Source organism: Triturus cristatus, chromosome 5_1 (genome assembly GCF_964204655.1).
Source record: "Triturus cristatus chromosome 5_1, aTriCri1.1, whole genome shotgun sequence".
Classification (NCBI taxonomy): domain Eukaryota; kingdom Metazoa; phylum Chordata; class Amphibia; order Caudata; family Salamandridae; genus Triturus; species Triturus cristatus.
The window spans coordinates 165,297,245-165,310,856 of NC_140587.1; the positions used below are offsets into that span (position 1 = coordinate 165,297,245).

At 50.3% G+C, this 13,612-nt stretch overlaps 1 protein-coding gene across 4 annotated transcripts in view; it reads right to left on the bottom strand.

Moving 5' to 3' along the window:
* Positions 1 to 13,612, bottom strand: part of LOC146830532 (UPF0739 protein C1orf74 homolog) — a 74,496-nt gene that overhangs the window by 23,310 nt on the left and 37,574 nt on the right. Inside the window, exon 1 of one of the 4 annotated variants that reach the window (XM_085604735.1) lies at positions 9,642 to 9,766. The exons of 2 other annotated variants lie outside the window; for them this stretch is intronic. The gene's annotated coding sequence lies outside the window, so the exon portion shown is untranslated. Of the gene's footprint in view, positions 1 to 9,538; positions 9,767 to 13,612 lie in introns of those variants that run through there. One more of the 4 variants, XM_085604733.1, reaches the window with a different exon arrangement.

Consider the following 13,612-nt stretch of genomic DNA (forward strand, 5'->3'; position numbering starts at 1 on the left):
AAGAAAAGAGGTGGCCGCCGCTTCCAGACCTCCTAATTCTGGGAACGAACTCCAGATGAAGATCACTAGAGCATAACTGTCTTTGAGCTTTGTAAGGTTGGACAAAAGAGGAAACAATATCTGGGCCCTTACCCCCAAGCATCTTATGGGTGGTGCACAGTGCTCATAAGAGGGCGGCCCCTTTAGTGCCACGAGATGGCACCCCTTTGGGGTCCCGTGCGTCACTTCCGGCCGGGGTGGGATTCGGGGAGAGGTATAAATTCCTCCCCCGCCCACCTGGCGGCCTCTTTGTCCCCTCGCCCTGACGCCGATTGTGTGCTTTCTGGTCCAGAGGCCTGGTCTGGTGTCGGTGTGCTGTTTTTTCCTCCGGTCGCCGGGTTGATTTCTGTTGCAGTGAGTCGTTCGCTCTCGGGGATGGGTTGTGATTTCACAGGTTGTGTTGTGCTTTCAGGCATCACGCCGTATTTAGGCGAGGGGACAGTGGGGGTGCAGAGGCCAAGCCGCGGGTCGCGTGCGCTAAGCCCCTGCCCTGCACCCCGGGAGGTACTCCGGTGCACGGCCTCGGTAATGATCGGGGGCATGTGGGGTCGCTTGGGTTGGCCCGCTTTTGTTGTACTGAGGGCTCATATGGTGCTTGGTTCCTTGGAGAGGCCTTGAATGGTGGGATGCGGCGTGCCGCTCATCCAGGGTCCGCATCGGTGTTATCAGGGGAGCGCAGGCATTCAGGGTCGCGTGCGCAAAGCCCCTGCTCCCCCCTTGAGGTCCCCATGTCAGCGGTCCCTGGAGTGATTGGAGGCATGCAAATAGTTAATAAGGAAACCCCTTAAACAAGGAGTAAATAATACTCACAACGCCCCAAAACTATGTCAACTGATCCCTTTCTTGGGAACTGATTCCTCTTTAATGGCTTTAGACAAAGATTATGTTTGTGTGATAACATTTATTAGGAACCAAATATTCCACCTCCTTGCACAGAAAGTTTCACTTATCCACATGCACAGTCATTTCTCTGCTCTGTGAAATTTCCAATACTTTAGCCAACAAACAAGTTATTTACCTTTGTTAACACGGTTTGTGGTAGAGACTCGATCTAACCACAGGTTTCTCGCCTTTTGAATATTCCCTAGGTTATCAGCTTGAATCTGGAAACTTTTTAGGAGTACCTCTGTGCACCTGCAGGTGACACTGTGTGGCTCCACACTGATGCTGTTCTGCTCCGGAAATAAGATACAGGGCCTGTTTAGGCGGCCTACAGCACAGTGTCATCTGTTGCTTTGCTCAGGCAGGTCGCCCCCCAGCCGCCACACGGTCCTCCTGTGACGCTGCCCCACTGATCACTGCTGCCTCGTTCCTGCAGCTGCCTGTGATTGCTGCTGTTCCGTAAGCCCTTGCCCACCTGGGCTCTCTATCTCCTGTTGCCCGTTTTTGATATTGTTTAAATTGTACTTCTGATTCCCCCACTGTTGTGCCTTTTTGTGACCCCTCTTCCTCGTTTTGCTTTTTGTGTCCCTATCCCGGTTTTGCCTTGTGTCCTCTCCCCCGTTTGCCTTCTGTGCCATTTCCCTCCCGCCGCTGCATCCCTGAGGCCCCGCCCCCCGCTGTTCCCATTCGCCACCCCGCTCCCGCCTCCCAGCTGCTCCTCCCTCCCACAGCCCTTCATATGGAGGCCGCGCAGCGGTGAAGGGAGCGACCTTTGACCCTGTCCTCAGGCAGGTCGCCCCCCCAGCCGCCACACGGTCCTCCTGTGACGCTGCCCCACTGATCACTGCTGCCTCGTTCCTGCCGCTGCCTGTGATTGCTGCTGTTCCGTAAGCCCTTACCCACCTGGGCTCTCTATCTCCTGTTGCCCGTTTTTGGTATTGTTTAAATTGTACTTCTGATTCCCCCACTGTTGTGCCTTTTTGTGACCCCTCTCCCTGTTTTGCTTTTTGTGTCCCTATCCCGGTTTTGCCTTGTGTCCTCTTCCCCGTTCGCCTTCTGTGCCATTTCCCTCACGCCGCTGCATCCCTGCGGCCCCGCCCCCCGCTGTTCCCATTCGCCACCCCGATCCCGCCTCCCAGCTGCTCCTCCCTCACACAGCCCTTCATATGGAACCTCGCTCCACTGAAGAACCACCCAGGCAAGACTGGCAACAGGAAAACCCAGTGGTTCACAGACGCCCTCAAAGACTCAAAGAAATCCTGCCCAACCCTTGAAAAAATCTGGCGCCACGAACGAACCACAGAAAACATGACAGCCCTCAAGAACGCCACCCGCAAACACCACCAGCTGATCCGCACCACCAAAAGGACATCATTCAAAGAGCGACTAGACAACAACACCCAAAACAGCAAGGACCTCTTCAACATCGTCAAAGAGCTCTCCAACCCCAGTGCTAGCAACAACGACATCACTCCGTCACAAGAACTCTGCAACTCCCTCGCCACGTTCTTCCACCAAAAGATAACAGATATACACGACAGCTTCGGACCCCAGACTCCGCCTCCAGGCACCGAACCAACGACCCCCACCACCACCCTCAGCGCCTGGACCCCCATCAGCACTGAAGACACCACCAACGTCATGAACTCCATCCATTCCTGCTTCCCCTCCGACCCATGCCCCCATCATATCTTCAACAAAGCCGACACCATCATCGCACCCCATCTCCGGAACGTCATAAACATCTCCTTCGCGTCAGCCGCCTTCCCCGAGAGCTGGAAGCACGCAGAAATCAACGCTCTTCTGAAAAAACCCACAGCAGACCCCAAAGACCTCATGAACTTCCGCCCCATCTCTCTTCTTCCCTTCCCGGCTAAAGTCATCGAGAAGACCGTCAATAAACAGCTGACTGCTTTCTTCGAGGCAAACCACTTGCTCGACCCATCCCAGTCTGGATTTTGAGCCAACCACAGCACCGAGACGGCCCTCATCGCAGCCACCGACGACATCAGGATCCTGATGGACAAAGGAGAAACGACCGCCCTCATCCTCTTGGACCTCTCGGCAGCCTTTGATACCGTATGCCACCGCACCCTAATAACCCGCCTCTTCAACACTGGGATCCAAGGAAAGGCCCTGGACTGGATCAACTTGTTCCTCTCCGACAGAACCCAGAGAGTCCGACTCCCTCCCTTCCGCTCAGCGGCCACCGAGATCATCTGCGGCGTACCCCAAGGCTCCTCGCTCAGCCCAACACTCTTCAATATCTACATGAGTCCTCTCGCTGCCATCGCACGCAAACACAACATCAACATCATCTCCTACACCGACGACACCCAGCTGATACTCTCCCTCACCAAAGACCCTGCCACCGCCCCTGCCACCGCCAAAACCAACCTCCAGAAAGGAATGAAAGACGTCGCAGAATGGATGAAGCTCAGTCGCCTGAAGCTGAACTCAGACAAGACGGAGGTCCTCATCCTTGGACATCGGACATCCGCCCGGGACGACTCCTGGTGGCCCACAGCACTGGGCTCCGTGCCGACACCCTTGGACCACGCACGCAACCTGGGATTCATCCTGGACTCCTCCCTCACGATGACCAAGCAAGTCAACGCCGTCTCGTCCTCTTGCTTCAACACCCTGCGCATGCTCCGGAAAATCTTCAGATGGATCCCCACCGAAACCAGAAAGACCGCCACCCAGGCCCTCGTCACCAGCCGACTGGACTACGGAAACGCCCTATACGCAGGAACCACCGCCAAACTTCAGAAACGACTACAACGCATACAGAACACCTCTGCACGACTCATCCTCGACATCCCTCGCCACAGCCACATATCCGCCCACCTGAGAAACCTGCACTGGCTCCCTGTCAGCAAGAGGATCACGTTCAGGCTCCTCACCCACGCACACAAAGCGCTCCACGACATGGGCCCCGAATACCTCAACAACCGGCTCTCGTTCTACACTCCTACCCGCCAACTCCGCTCCGCCAGCCTCGCCCTCGCCACTGTCCCACGGATTCGCAGAACCACCACCGGAGGAAGATCGTTCTCCTACCTGGCAGCCAAAACATGGAACTCCCTCCCCTCACACCTACGACTGACCCAGGACCATCTAACCTTCAGGAAACACCTCAAGACCTGGCTGTTCGAGCAGTAGCAGCACCACCCCTCCCTTCAGCGCCTTGAGACCCTCACGGGTGAGGAGCGCGCTCTATAAATGTTTGATTGATTGGTTGCTTTGCAGGCTGATCATGCCCCCAGACACAGAGCCCCAACAGCAAATTGGCTTTGATCATTGTGCAGTTTCCTTGGCTTGGAATCTTAGTAATCAATAGAGCCCAATCCACACAACGGGGAGGATGGGTGGAACGATGATGAATCTGCATTTAGAGTTTCTATCAGGAAGAGCAGTACAGAAGGTTAGTAACTTGTCCTTCTGATACAGACATCTAACCGCAGATTCTTCACCTTTTGAATAGATACCAAGGCACTACCTACTAGGAGGAGGGTCTGTGAATTGATTATAACCAAAAGGTCCTGCAGGATTGCGCAGGCAAATTGTTCCTGTCAGTATACGTGGATGTCCAGACAGGCTTTTTGAAAGTATGGAGTAACGCCCCCATAGCTGCCTGGCAGATATCCAGGACAGTAGCTCAGAATGCCAATGCAGTGGTAGCAGCTTTGGTCCTGGTACCTTCCAGGGGGCTGCTTTTTTGACAATCTGTAGCAGATCTTAATGCAAAACAGGCTCCAGTGGGAGATGGTCCTTTTCTGAACGGCCTTGCCTTTTTTCGCACCAGTAAACCCTACAAAAAGCTGATCATCGACCCCGTATTCTTTGGTACAATCTTTGCAAAACATCAGTGCTCTTTTGGGGTCCAAATGATGGAGTCTCTCCTCCTTCTTTGAGGATAAGAATGGCATGCAGCACTGGCAGGGTGATGGTTTGACCGATGTTGAATGAAGTCACAACTTTTGGCAAGAAGGATGCTTTTGTCTGTTGAACCAATTTGTCTGGAAAGAAAGTGGTGTGCCGCAGATTGACACAGAGAACCTACAGCTCACTCGGTTATCTCGCCAATGTTATGGCAGCAACGAACAATGTGTTAAGTGTGAGAAGCTGCAAAGGGTAGCTGTGAAGCAGATCAATAGGTGAAGAACACGTTAAGGTCCCACTGTGACATGTCAAAAGGAGAGGGAGGAAACAAGTGATGTAGGCCTTTTTTTAAAACATATCACACCGGTGATTTAAACAATGAGTGCTTCTCCGGCAACGTTAAAAAGTCCAAAATAGACAAAAGGAACCCTTTCCCTGTGTCTAAAGCAAAACCTTGCCAGGTATGAGACAAAACGAACAACATACCATCAGATAACTTAGCCTGGAGGGGATAACCTGTTTAGAATCACACCAAGCCACAAGTTTGTCCCAACAACAGGCGTATACAGTTTTTGTCGAGAGAAATCTGGCTGCCAAGATGACATCAACCACCTCTGGAGAAAGGTCAAAGGGGTTTAACTGTCACTGTTCAATCTCCATGCAAGAAGATAGAGATTGCAAAGGCCCAGGGGAAGAACCCGCCCTGTTGTTATGAAAATAGGACCTTCAGGAGGGACAGCCTGTTTGGAGGACAAGCCTCAAGCACAGGAGCTCTGGATACCACACTTTCCCTCCCCAATCCAGAGTCACTAGGATGACTTAGTCCCAGTCAGTCCAGTTCTTCTTCAGAACTTGGGATAGAAGAGGTATTGTACTCGGGGCATATAGGAGCCCTGAATACCACCCTAGGTGGACACAGTGAGAGATGTCTTAAAACTCCAACACACAGAGCTTCTGACATTGTGCGTTCTCTGTGGTGGCAAGTAGATTGAGTCAAGGGTTTTTCGATTCGCTGAAGGGACCTCATGCACCTCTGGATGTAACAGACATTTGTGAGCAGCTAGGAGTCGCTAACTGAGCTTGTTCGCCCTGGCATTCAAGGATCCTGCCAGGTGGTTCTGCACGAGGAAAATCCCTTGATGGTCCATGCATTTCCAGTGGTGTAGTGCCTACCGGAATAGGGCCAGGACCCCGCTCCAAACTGCCTGTTGCAATACCACATGCAGTGATGTTGTTTGTAAGCACCTGTATCAGCCTCCCCTTGATGGATGAAAGGAAGACTTTCAATGCCAAGCAGGTCGCCCACAGCTCCAGGAGGTTGACATAGAGCCAGGTCTCCGCTGGAAACCAGAGACCTCTGATCTCAGACTCTCCCATTTGGGTGCCATAACCGGGAAGAGATGCATCGGTCACACCTGTCAGGTCTGGGTGAGATAGGGAGAGGATCTATAGCTGACCCAATCAGTCGCAGGCCCTTGACGTTGGGCCCACTGAGACTTCCGACCCCACTGCTAAGCCTGCATATGTCACCTGGTGTTCTTGACCAACAGGATGCAGGAGGCCAGCAGTCTCAGCAGCCCTATAGTTGACCTTACTGAAATCCAGGAAAGAGGCTGAAAGATCAGGATCATAGTCTGAATGTCCTGGACTCTCCTTTACGGAGTAGAGGCACAAACGTGAGCAGGGTACAGAATGGCTCTGATTATAGGGAGCATCTGAGAAGGAAACATGTGTGACTAGGGCACATAGATAGGGAACCCCGAAGATGTTTGCTGTAGCTTGGGGATGGTTGATGGCTGCCTGGTATGAGCTGGCCTTCAACAGCCAGTCATCGGCGTAGGGGATCATTGGGACCACAGACCTCCAAAGGTGTGCTTCCACCATTACCATCACTTTTGTGAACCCAGAGACCAAAGGAGAGTACAGCAAACTGTAAATGCTCCTGTTCCACCACAAAACACAGGTAGCACCAGTGGTACTACAGAATGGGAGTATAGAAATAGAAGCCATGCAGGTTCAATGCCACCATCCAATCTCCAGGGTTGAGAACAGGCATGACCTTCGCCAGAGGGAGCATCTTTATATTTTCCTTCCAGAGGAAGACATTGAGAGGGTGCAGATCTAAAATAGGATGAAGGCCTCAGTTCTTTTTTAGCACCAGGAAGTAGCAACCAACAACCCACCTCTGCTGCTGGCACCCTCTTGATAGCCCCCTTGGCCAAAAGGGCTAGCACTTTCTGTCGTAAAAAAGAACACATGGTCCTCCACCAGTCCCTTTGAGTGTGGTGAAACATGTGGTGGCATGGCACAGAGGGGTAGGGTATACTCCTTCCGGATGATATACAGGACCCACCTGTCCGATGGTTGGGCCTGCCAGCCCCACAATAATCTTTGGATCTTGCCTCCAAACGTGTGGATGTGCTCCACTAAGGAAACAATACTACAAGACGATGGACGGACTGCTGAACATTGTCAAACATTCACCCCCAGTCACAGACCTGAGTTAAATCCATAGTTTTTTAGCTCAACATGCCACCTCAGTTTGGGCCCAGCCATAAGTAAATCAGTCTTGACCCTGTTCTCCATGGGATCCCGAACTGCCAGGCCAGGTCTTTACTGGACCGGAAAACAAGCATCCTGGGGCAGGTTTCGGGGTATCACCCCTCGTCAGCCACGCTAGCTTAAATCCAGTGGCATAGTGAGCACGGAACCCACATCTGTGTGTTTTGTCTGTATGTGTATGTACAAACCCCAGGTGAAATCTGACAGTCACCTCACCATACCAGTCAGCACCGATACCCAACTAATTACTAGATGATACATTTAATGGGGGGGGGTGTAACAGCTCAAACACCCCTCTGGGCCTGTTTTATGGTCTGCTGGGCTGGTTTTTACAGTTAATTTCCCGGATATTAAAACGAACATTGCTTGTAGGACACCCAGGTTGAACACTGCCCCAATTTGCAAACGTTGGCCATTTTTTAGCTTTATAATTCACTAATGGAGGCCACTTTTATTTTGGTACCCGGGTCTATTTTCTATCCCAGTCTGACCCTTTGCAGGCTCGGTATATTGTACAATAGCAATCAACAGAAAATACTAAACAGGTTTTAGGCATCCTCGACAGTGCATTATTGGAATGGTGCAAATTGTTGAAGGAGTTACACCGCCATATACAACGAAGAGACCAAGGGCAGAGTCCTCAGGAAACTCTGACGTAACTGGAAATACTTTTACAATGTACATGGGGTTCGAGTTATTTTGGTATTTATACTACAGGGTCACACCATCACGTTTCCCTTCGTCCTATTTTATTCATCCTGGACATTTAAAATCCTCTCATTAGAGGCTGTAGTCAGAGATATGTAGAATACATGTGGAAATTTGTACTGAAATAAATAACATGCGAATATACAGACCGAAGTTTGTGGCAACACGTATTTAGGCGGTTTAATGTACGTCGCTTTGAGAAGCACCTGTAGTCTACCGTGGGTGGTCCTAAAATGCAGCCAGTTTCCTGTTTTCGTGGAACGAATTATAGTGATGCCACAAACAAACGTACTGCAATAATGGACAGTGACAATAAAGGGGAAACCAGCTGCAATGACAGAGCGCTACTGGTGTGTTAACTGGCGGTGGTAATTCTGCTTAATGTCACAGCTCAATAGAGCTGTCATTATATCATCACAGGGCCAGTAACGGGAACACAAGTGGGCTGTAATAGGAAAATTACACCCAGTTGTTTATCATATTAGAAAAGGCTTCCATGTATTAAAAAAGAACACAGAACTGCAGGCGGATTTGCAATATCCTTTTACTGCGTGGGGTATTTTGTTCCATAACTCACATCCTTCTATTAAATCCGATTGAACGTGTTCCTCTGGTTGGATATGAATATAATCGTGAACTCTGTACTTCAACACGCAGCCTCTTCGCTGCGAATGTAATGCCAGCACATTTATACCGAAGGTCTTATTTCGAGTGACTCTCCATGTGAGCAGTTATGACTGCCATCCATATTTATGAGTGACAGGGTGCGGAGTTAAAAAGGGGCGGGGCGTTTTATTGGATAGCTGCAGGTGTGAACTTTGTACTATATTACTAATGTTTCAGATATCTGTTTTGTATTATATACCGCTGTTTGCAGCATTTTGTTAAATGTAACATTTATATAGCGTTTGAAACCCATTGAGAGGAACTTAAAGGCGAACAAATGCAAGCCAGGTGCGCCCTGGTCGAGCCATGGCTCAGCCCTTGGCCAGTCTGGCACCCTGCACATGGGATTATTAGACAGAAAGCGCCTGGAAGGCTGCTGCGCTGATTGCACATGAATGAACCAACCTGCCCGGTGCTGCTCATCTATTTTCACTCCTCTATGCATGCCCAATACATCACTTTAGATTCTAGACAGCCTTGTTCCTTCTCGTTTTCATGAGGTGACAACCCCCTGCCTTTCAGAATTTCCTTCCTGACAACTTCTACGTCAGTATTAGTGGGGAGGGACATTTCAGCGTTAAAAGAGACGCTGCGGTGGCAGGAGACTGCAGGGCATAAAAGAGAGGGACCTGCATTCTTTGAGGCGGAGAAGGAACAGTAGCCTACAAAAACCACCGCTCTCCTCCGAAAACAGATTCCCCAAGAGTTACTGAGCACGCACGCATAAACAATTCCCGTAGTTTCAAATATTATGTCCCATAAAACGAGACCTTTAATTATTATTTTAAAGTGTTACCTTTGTTGGCAAAAAGAAATCCCATCGTGGGATAACAAATATTTGGCCAAAACTAAAAAGCGTTGGCACCCTGCCAGATCCAGTCTCAAACTCCACACTTTACCTGCCACCCGCAGGTCATCTTCAGAATCTCCGTGTGTGAGTCTGCCTCGCTTCCGGGTCTGCAGGGACAGCGAATGGGAGAGCTCGTTTCTGGTGACTGACAGGGAGTTGGAAAACGTAACGTTCGCTCCAGAAGAAATTATACCGGAAGTTATCGCCCCAGTGCTGTTGATCCATACGAACATTACAGTGAATGAAAAATTGTCTAGCAAGCGCGACAAAGAATTTTCAATTCTATTAAGGACACGGAGGCGAGGATTATGCTTCTCTATTCTTTACTGACATACACAGCAGCCAATAAACAACTTTAAACTGGCATGAACCCGGAAGGACTACCCCCTTCCTGTATATGTACCAATCACAACACAGTCCACGACATAAGAGTGTCCGATAATATCTGAACTTCCTCTTTCTTTGCCTTTGTCTTCAACCATTCAACCAAACTGGAAAACTTCGCATGAAGTGGAGCCTTGTCCGAAGCGACTTTCTCCGTCATGTCAACGAACCGCACTTTGTCGATATCGAAACCTCAGACTCAGGTCTGCTTGTTCTGTTCACCTGAAATGGAAACTGATATCGTAATTTCCATTCGAAACAATGACACTGTATTAAACCTTCAGCATTAAAGGATGGGTACAAGATCTTAGCAGTAAAACTATAGCGTGGTATATATTAAAGCTTGGGTGGGATAATCCTCGCCTCCGTGTCCTTAATAGAATTGAAAATTCTTTGTCGCGCTTGCTAGACAATTTTTCATTCTATGGCAGTCCACGGAGGCTCCGATTATGCTAGTTTAAAGTTGATTCACCACCACCGAAGCTACATCCACAATAGGTTTATGGTAAAACGTTTTGAATGTGGAATCAGCCGACCAGTCCGCCACAGTCATTATATCTGGCAACCGAGAACCCGCCCCAAAAGACTTTGAGGCCATAGCTCCTCTAACAGAATGAGCTCCAAATATGGAAATGTCCACCCCAGCAAGACCCAGTAACCAAGTGACCCACCTTGCCAGGGTTGCAGAAGTGACCGGGCAAAAAGGTCTCTGAAGAGCAATCAATAATTGTCCTGACACATCAGATCTAAATTCCCTAGTACAATCCTCATAAACCTTTAAACACTTGACAACACACAATTTGCTGTGATGAGGAAAAGCAGGGTATGTAATACACAAAGAATGCGTTTTAGTACGTCTTGAAATCGTAAAGGAAACTCCCGAAGGAGTAAATACTCTACCTGCCAAATCCAAGGCCCGCACATCCGACACTCGTCTACATGAGATTAGACACAGCAAGACTGTCAATTTTGCTGATAATTGTTTCCTAGACAACGCTTCATTATTCGGCCAGTTTCTCAAAAAACGCAGTACCACCGAAACGTCCCAAAGTACGGTGTACTTAGGTTGAGGAGGATTCACTAAACGAATACCTCGCACCACCTTGCAAACCAAAGGGTGTTCCCCCACCGGTTTGCCTTCCACATGCGGGTGCCCGCTGAAATTGCCGATCTAAAGTTATTCACCGTCCAGTATGCCAAGCCGGATTTGGCTAGTTCCGACAAAAAATTCACAATCAGATGAATGTCGGATCCCACGGGATCACTCTGTCGCTCACCACACCAACCAACCCATCGCTTCCAAGCAGATTCGTATCGTTTGTGTGTGGAGGATGCCCAAGCCTGAGATAAGAAAAAGAGAGTGTCTTGCGAAACTCCCGGCACCTGCCAGCGACGCCTGAAAGTCTCCAGGCCATGAGAACCAACTGGTCCTGCAACACTAACGGGTGTCGAAGCCCCTGCGGGTCCGTAAGAATGTCCGGAAATGATCGAAGTCGAACCGGAGGCGCACAAGCCAAGGTCATTGCGATTGGGAACCATGCTTGTGCTTTCCAACAAGGAGTAACCAGAACAAGTTCTGCTTTCTGTCTGCGAATCTGTGCCAACACCCTTGGGATCATGGCAAATGGTGGAAAGGCGTATAGAATGCCCGTCGTCCACGAGTGAAGAAAGGCGTCCGAGCCGACCGCTAGAGGGTCCGGCCGCCAACTGTAGAACCGTGGAAGCTGACTGTTGAGTCTGGACGCAAACAGGTCCAACACACAAGGGCCCCACTTGAGGTTCAACGTCTTGAATCTGCTGGGATGCAGCCTCCAATCGCTGCTGTCCCGCAAATGTCGTGAATTCCAATCGGCAATCACGTTGGATGACCCGGGAATATACTCCGCCGTCACCACCAGACGATGGTCCAGGCAATAATGCCAGAAGTCCTTGGCTATCTCCGCCAAGAGGCGAGATCTGGTCCCTCCGATTTATGTACCACACCGCGGACACATTGTCCATGCGGAGGAGAATGCAACAAGAAACCTTCTGAGGGGCCAGAGTACGAATCGCAAATGCTCCCGCAAGAAGTTCTAAGCAATTGATGTGCAATTTCAGCTCCTCCTGCGACCACCGACCCCCCGTCTCCAGGGTCCCGCAACGCGCTCCCCAGCCCCATCGACTCGCATCTGATTCTATCACAACATCCGGGCTGGTGGAGAAAATGGCCGTGCCATTCCAGGCATCCATATGGTCTAACCACCAATTGATCTCCGTACGAGCCTCTGCAGAAAGGGATATCTGTTGCGCATGCGAGAGACCCTTGCGTGAATGCAAAATTTTCAATCTCTGAAGGGCCCTGTAATGCAATGGTCCCGGAAATATCGCCTGAATGGACGCAGCCAAAAGGCCTACCAGGCGAGCTAGCGTCCGTAATGATATTGTCGGAGAGGCAAGCGCTCTCCTCAATTCCTTCCTGATTGCCACTCTCTTCTTCAGAGGAAGCAGTAACTGACACGTGAGAGAGTTGATTTGAAATCCCAAGAAATCCATCGATTGCGATGGGATCAGAACCGACTTCTCTAGATTCAGTAGGAAACCTAGTTCCTGCAACAGTCGGAGCGTCCAAGACAGGTGCCTTACCAAGAGTTCTTTCGACTGTGCCATAATTAGAATGTCGTCTAGATAAATTATCAGACGCACCCCCCGTTCTCTCAACCATTGCACCACCGGTCTCATGAGTTTGGTGAAACACCAAGGGGCGGACGACAGACCAAAGGGCATCGCGGAAAACTCGAACCACTGGCCGCGCCAGAGAAACTGGAGAAACCGTCTGTGTGGCGGGAATATAGGAACCGCCAGATAGGCGTCCTTCAGGTCTAAGCGAACTAGCCAATCCTGTTCTAGAAGGATGTCCCGCAGTAAATGGATGCCCTCCATTTTGAAGTGGCGATACACCACCCATGCGTTGAATTCCCTGAGATTCAACACCAAGCGAAACCCTTTGTCCTTCTTCGGAACCAAGAAAATAGTGCTTACGAAACCCCGAGAATGGGGAATAGACCTCACTATCGCGCCTTTTTGGAGTAACGCTTCCACTTCCCTGTCGATGAAACTCTGTTCTTGTAGGGAAAAATGTAGGGAGCCGGGCATCTGACTCTGTTTTGGAGTGGCGTAGAACTCTATGTGGCAGCCCTGCACTGTTTGTAAAACCCAGGGATCGACCGTAATCTCTTGCCACCTGTGAAGGAACAACGCAATACGACCTCCCACCATGCACTCTGTGGTATTCAAAATCTTTACCTGAATAGGAGCTATCTCCGGAATTTTGTTGTCCTCTGTAGACTCCTCTGTGGCCTCGACCTCGTCCTCCCCAATTGCGGGAGGGGTAAAACTGCGGTTTCTGACCACCTCTGCCTCTTTGCTCAGCACCTCGGGAGGTCTGGTTATAACCTCGGCCGGACCCTCGACCCCTGGAGCGTCCGGCCCTATCAAAAACACCAGTGTGGAAGACCTTCTTGATATTTGCCTGCGCCTTATCTAGTGCCGAAAACGTGGCCACGCATTTGCCCATTTCTTTGACAAATTTGTCGCCAAACAGCATGCCATTGGCCAGGGAACCCGGTTCAGTCGTGGCCATCTCCGCCAGTTGAGAGT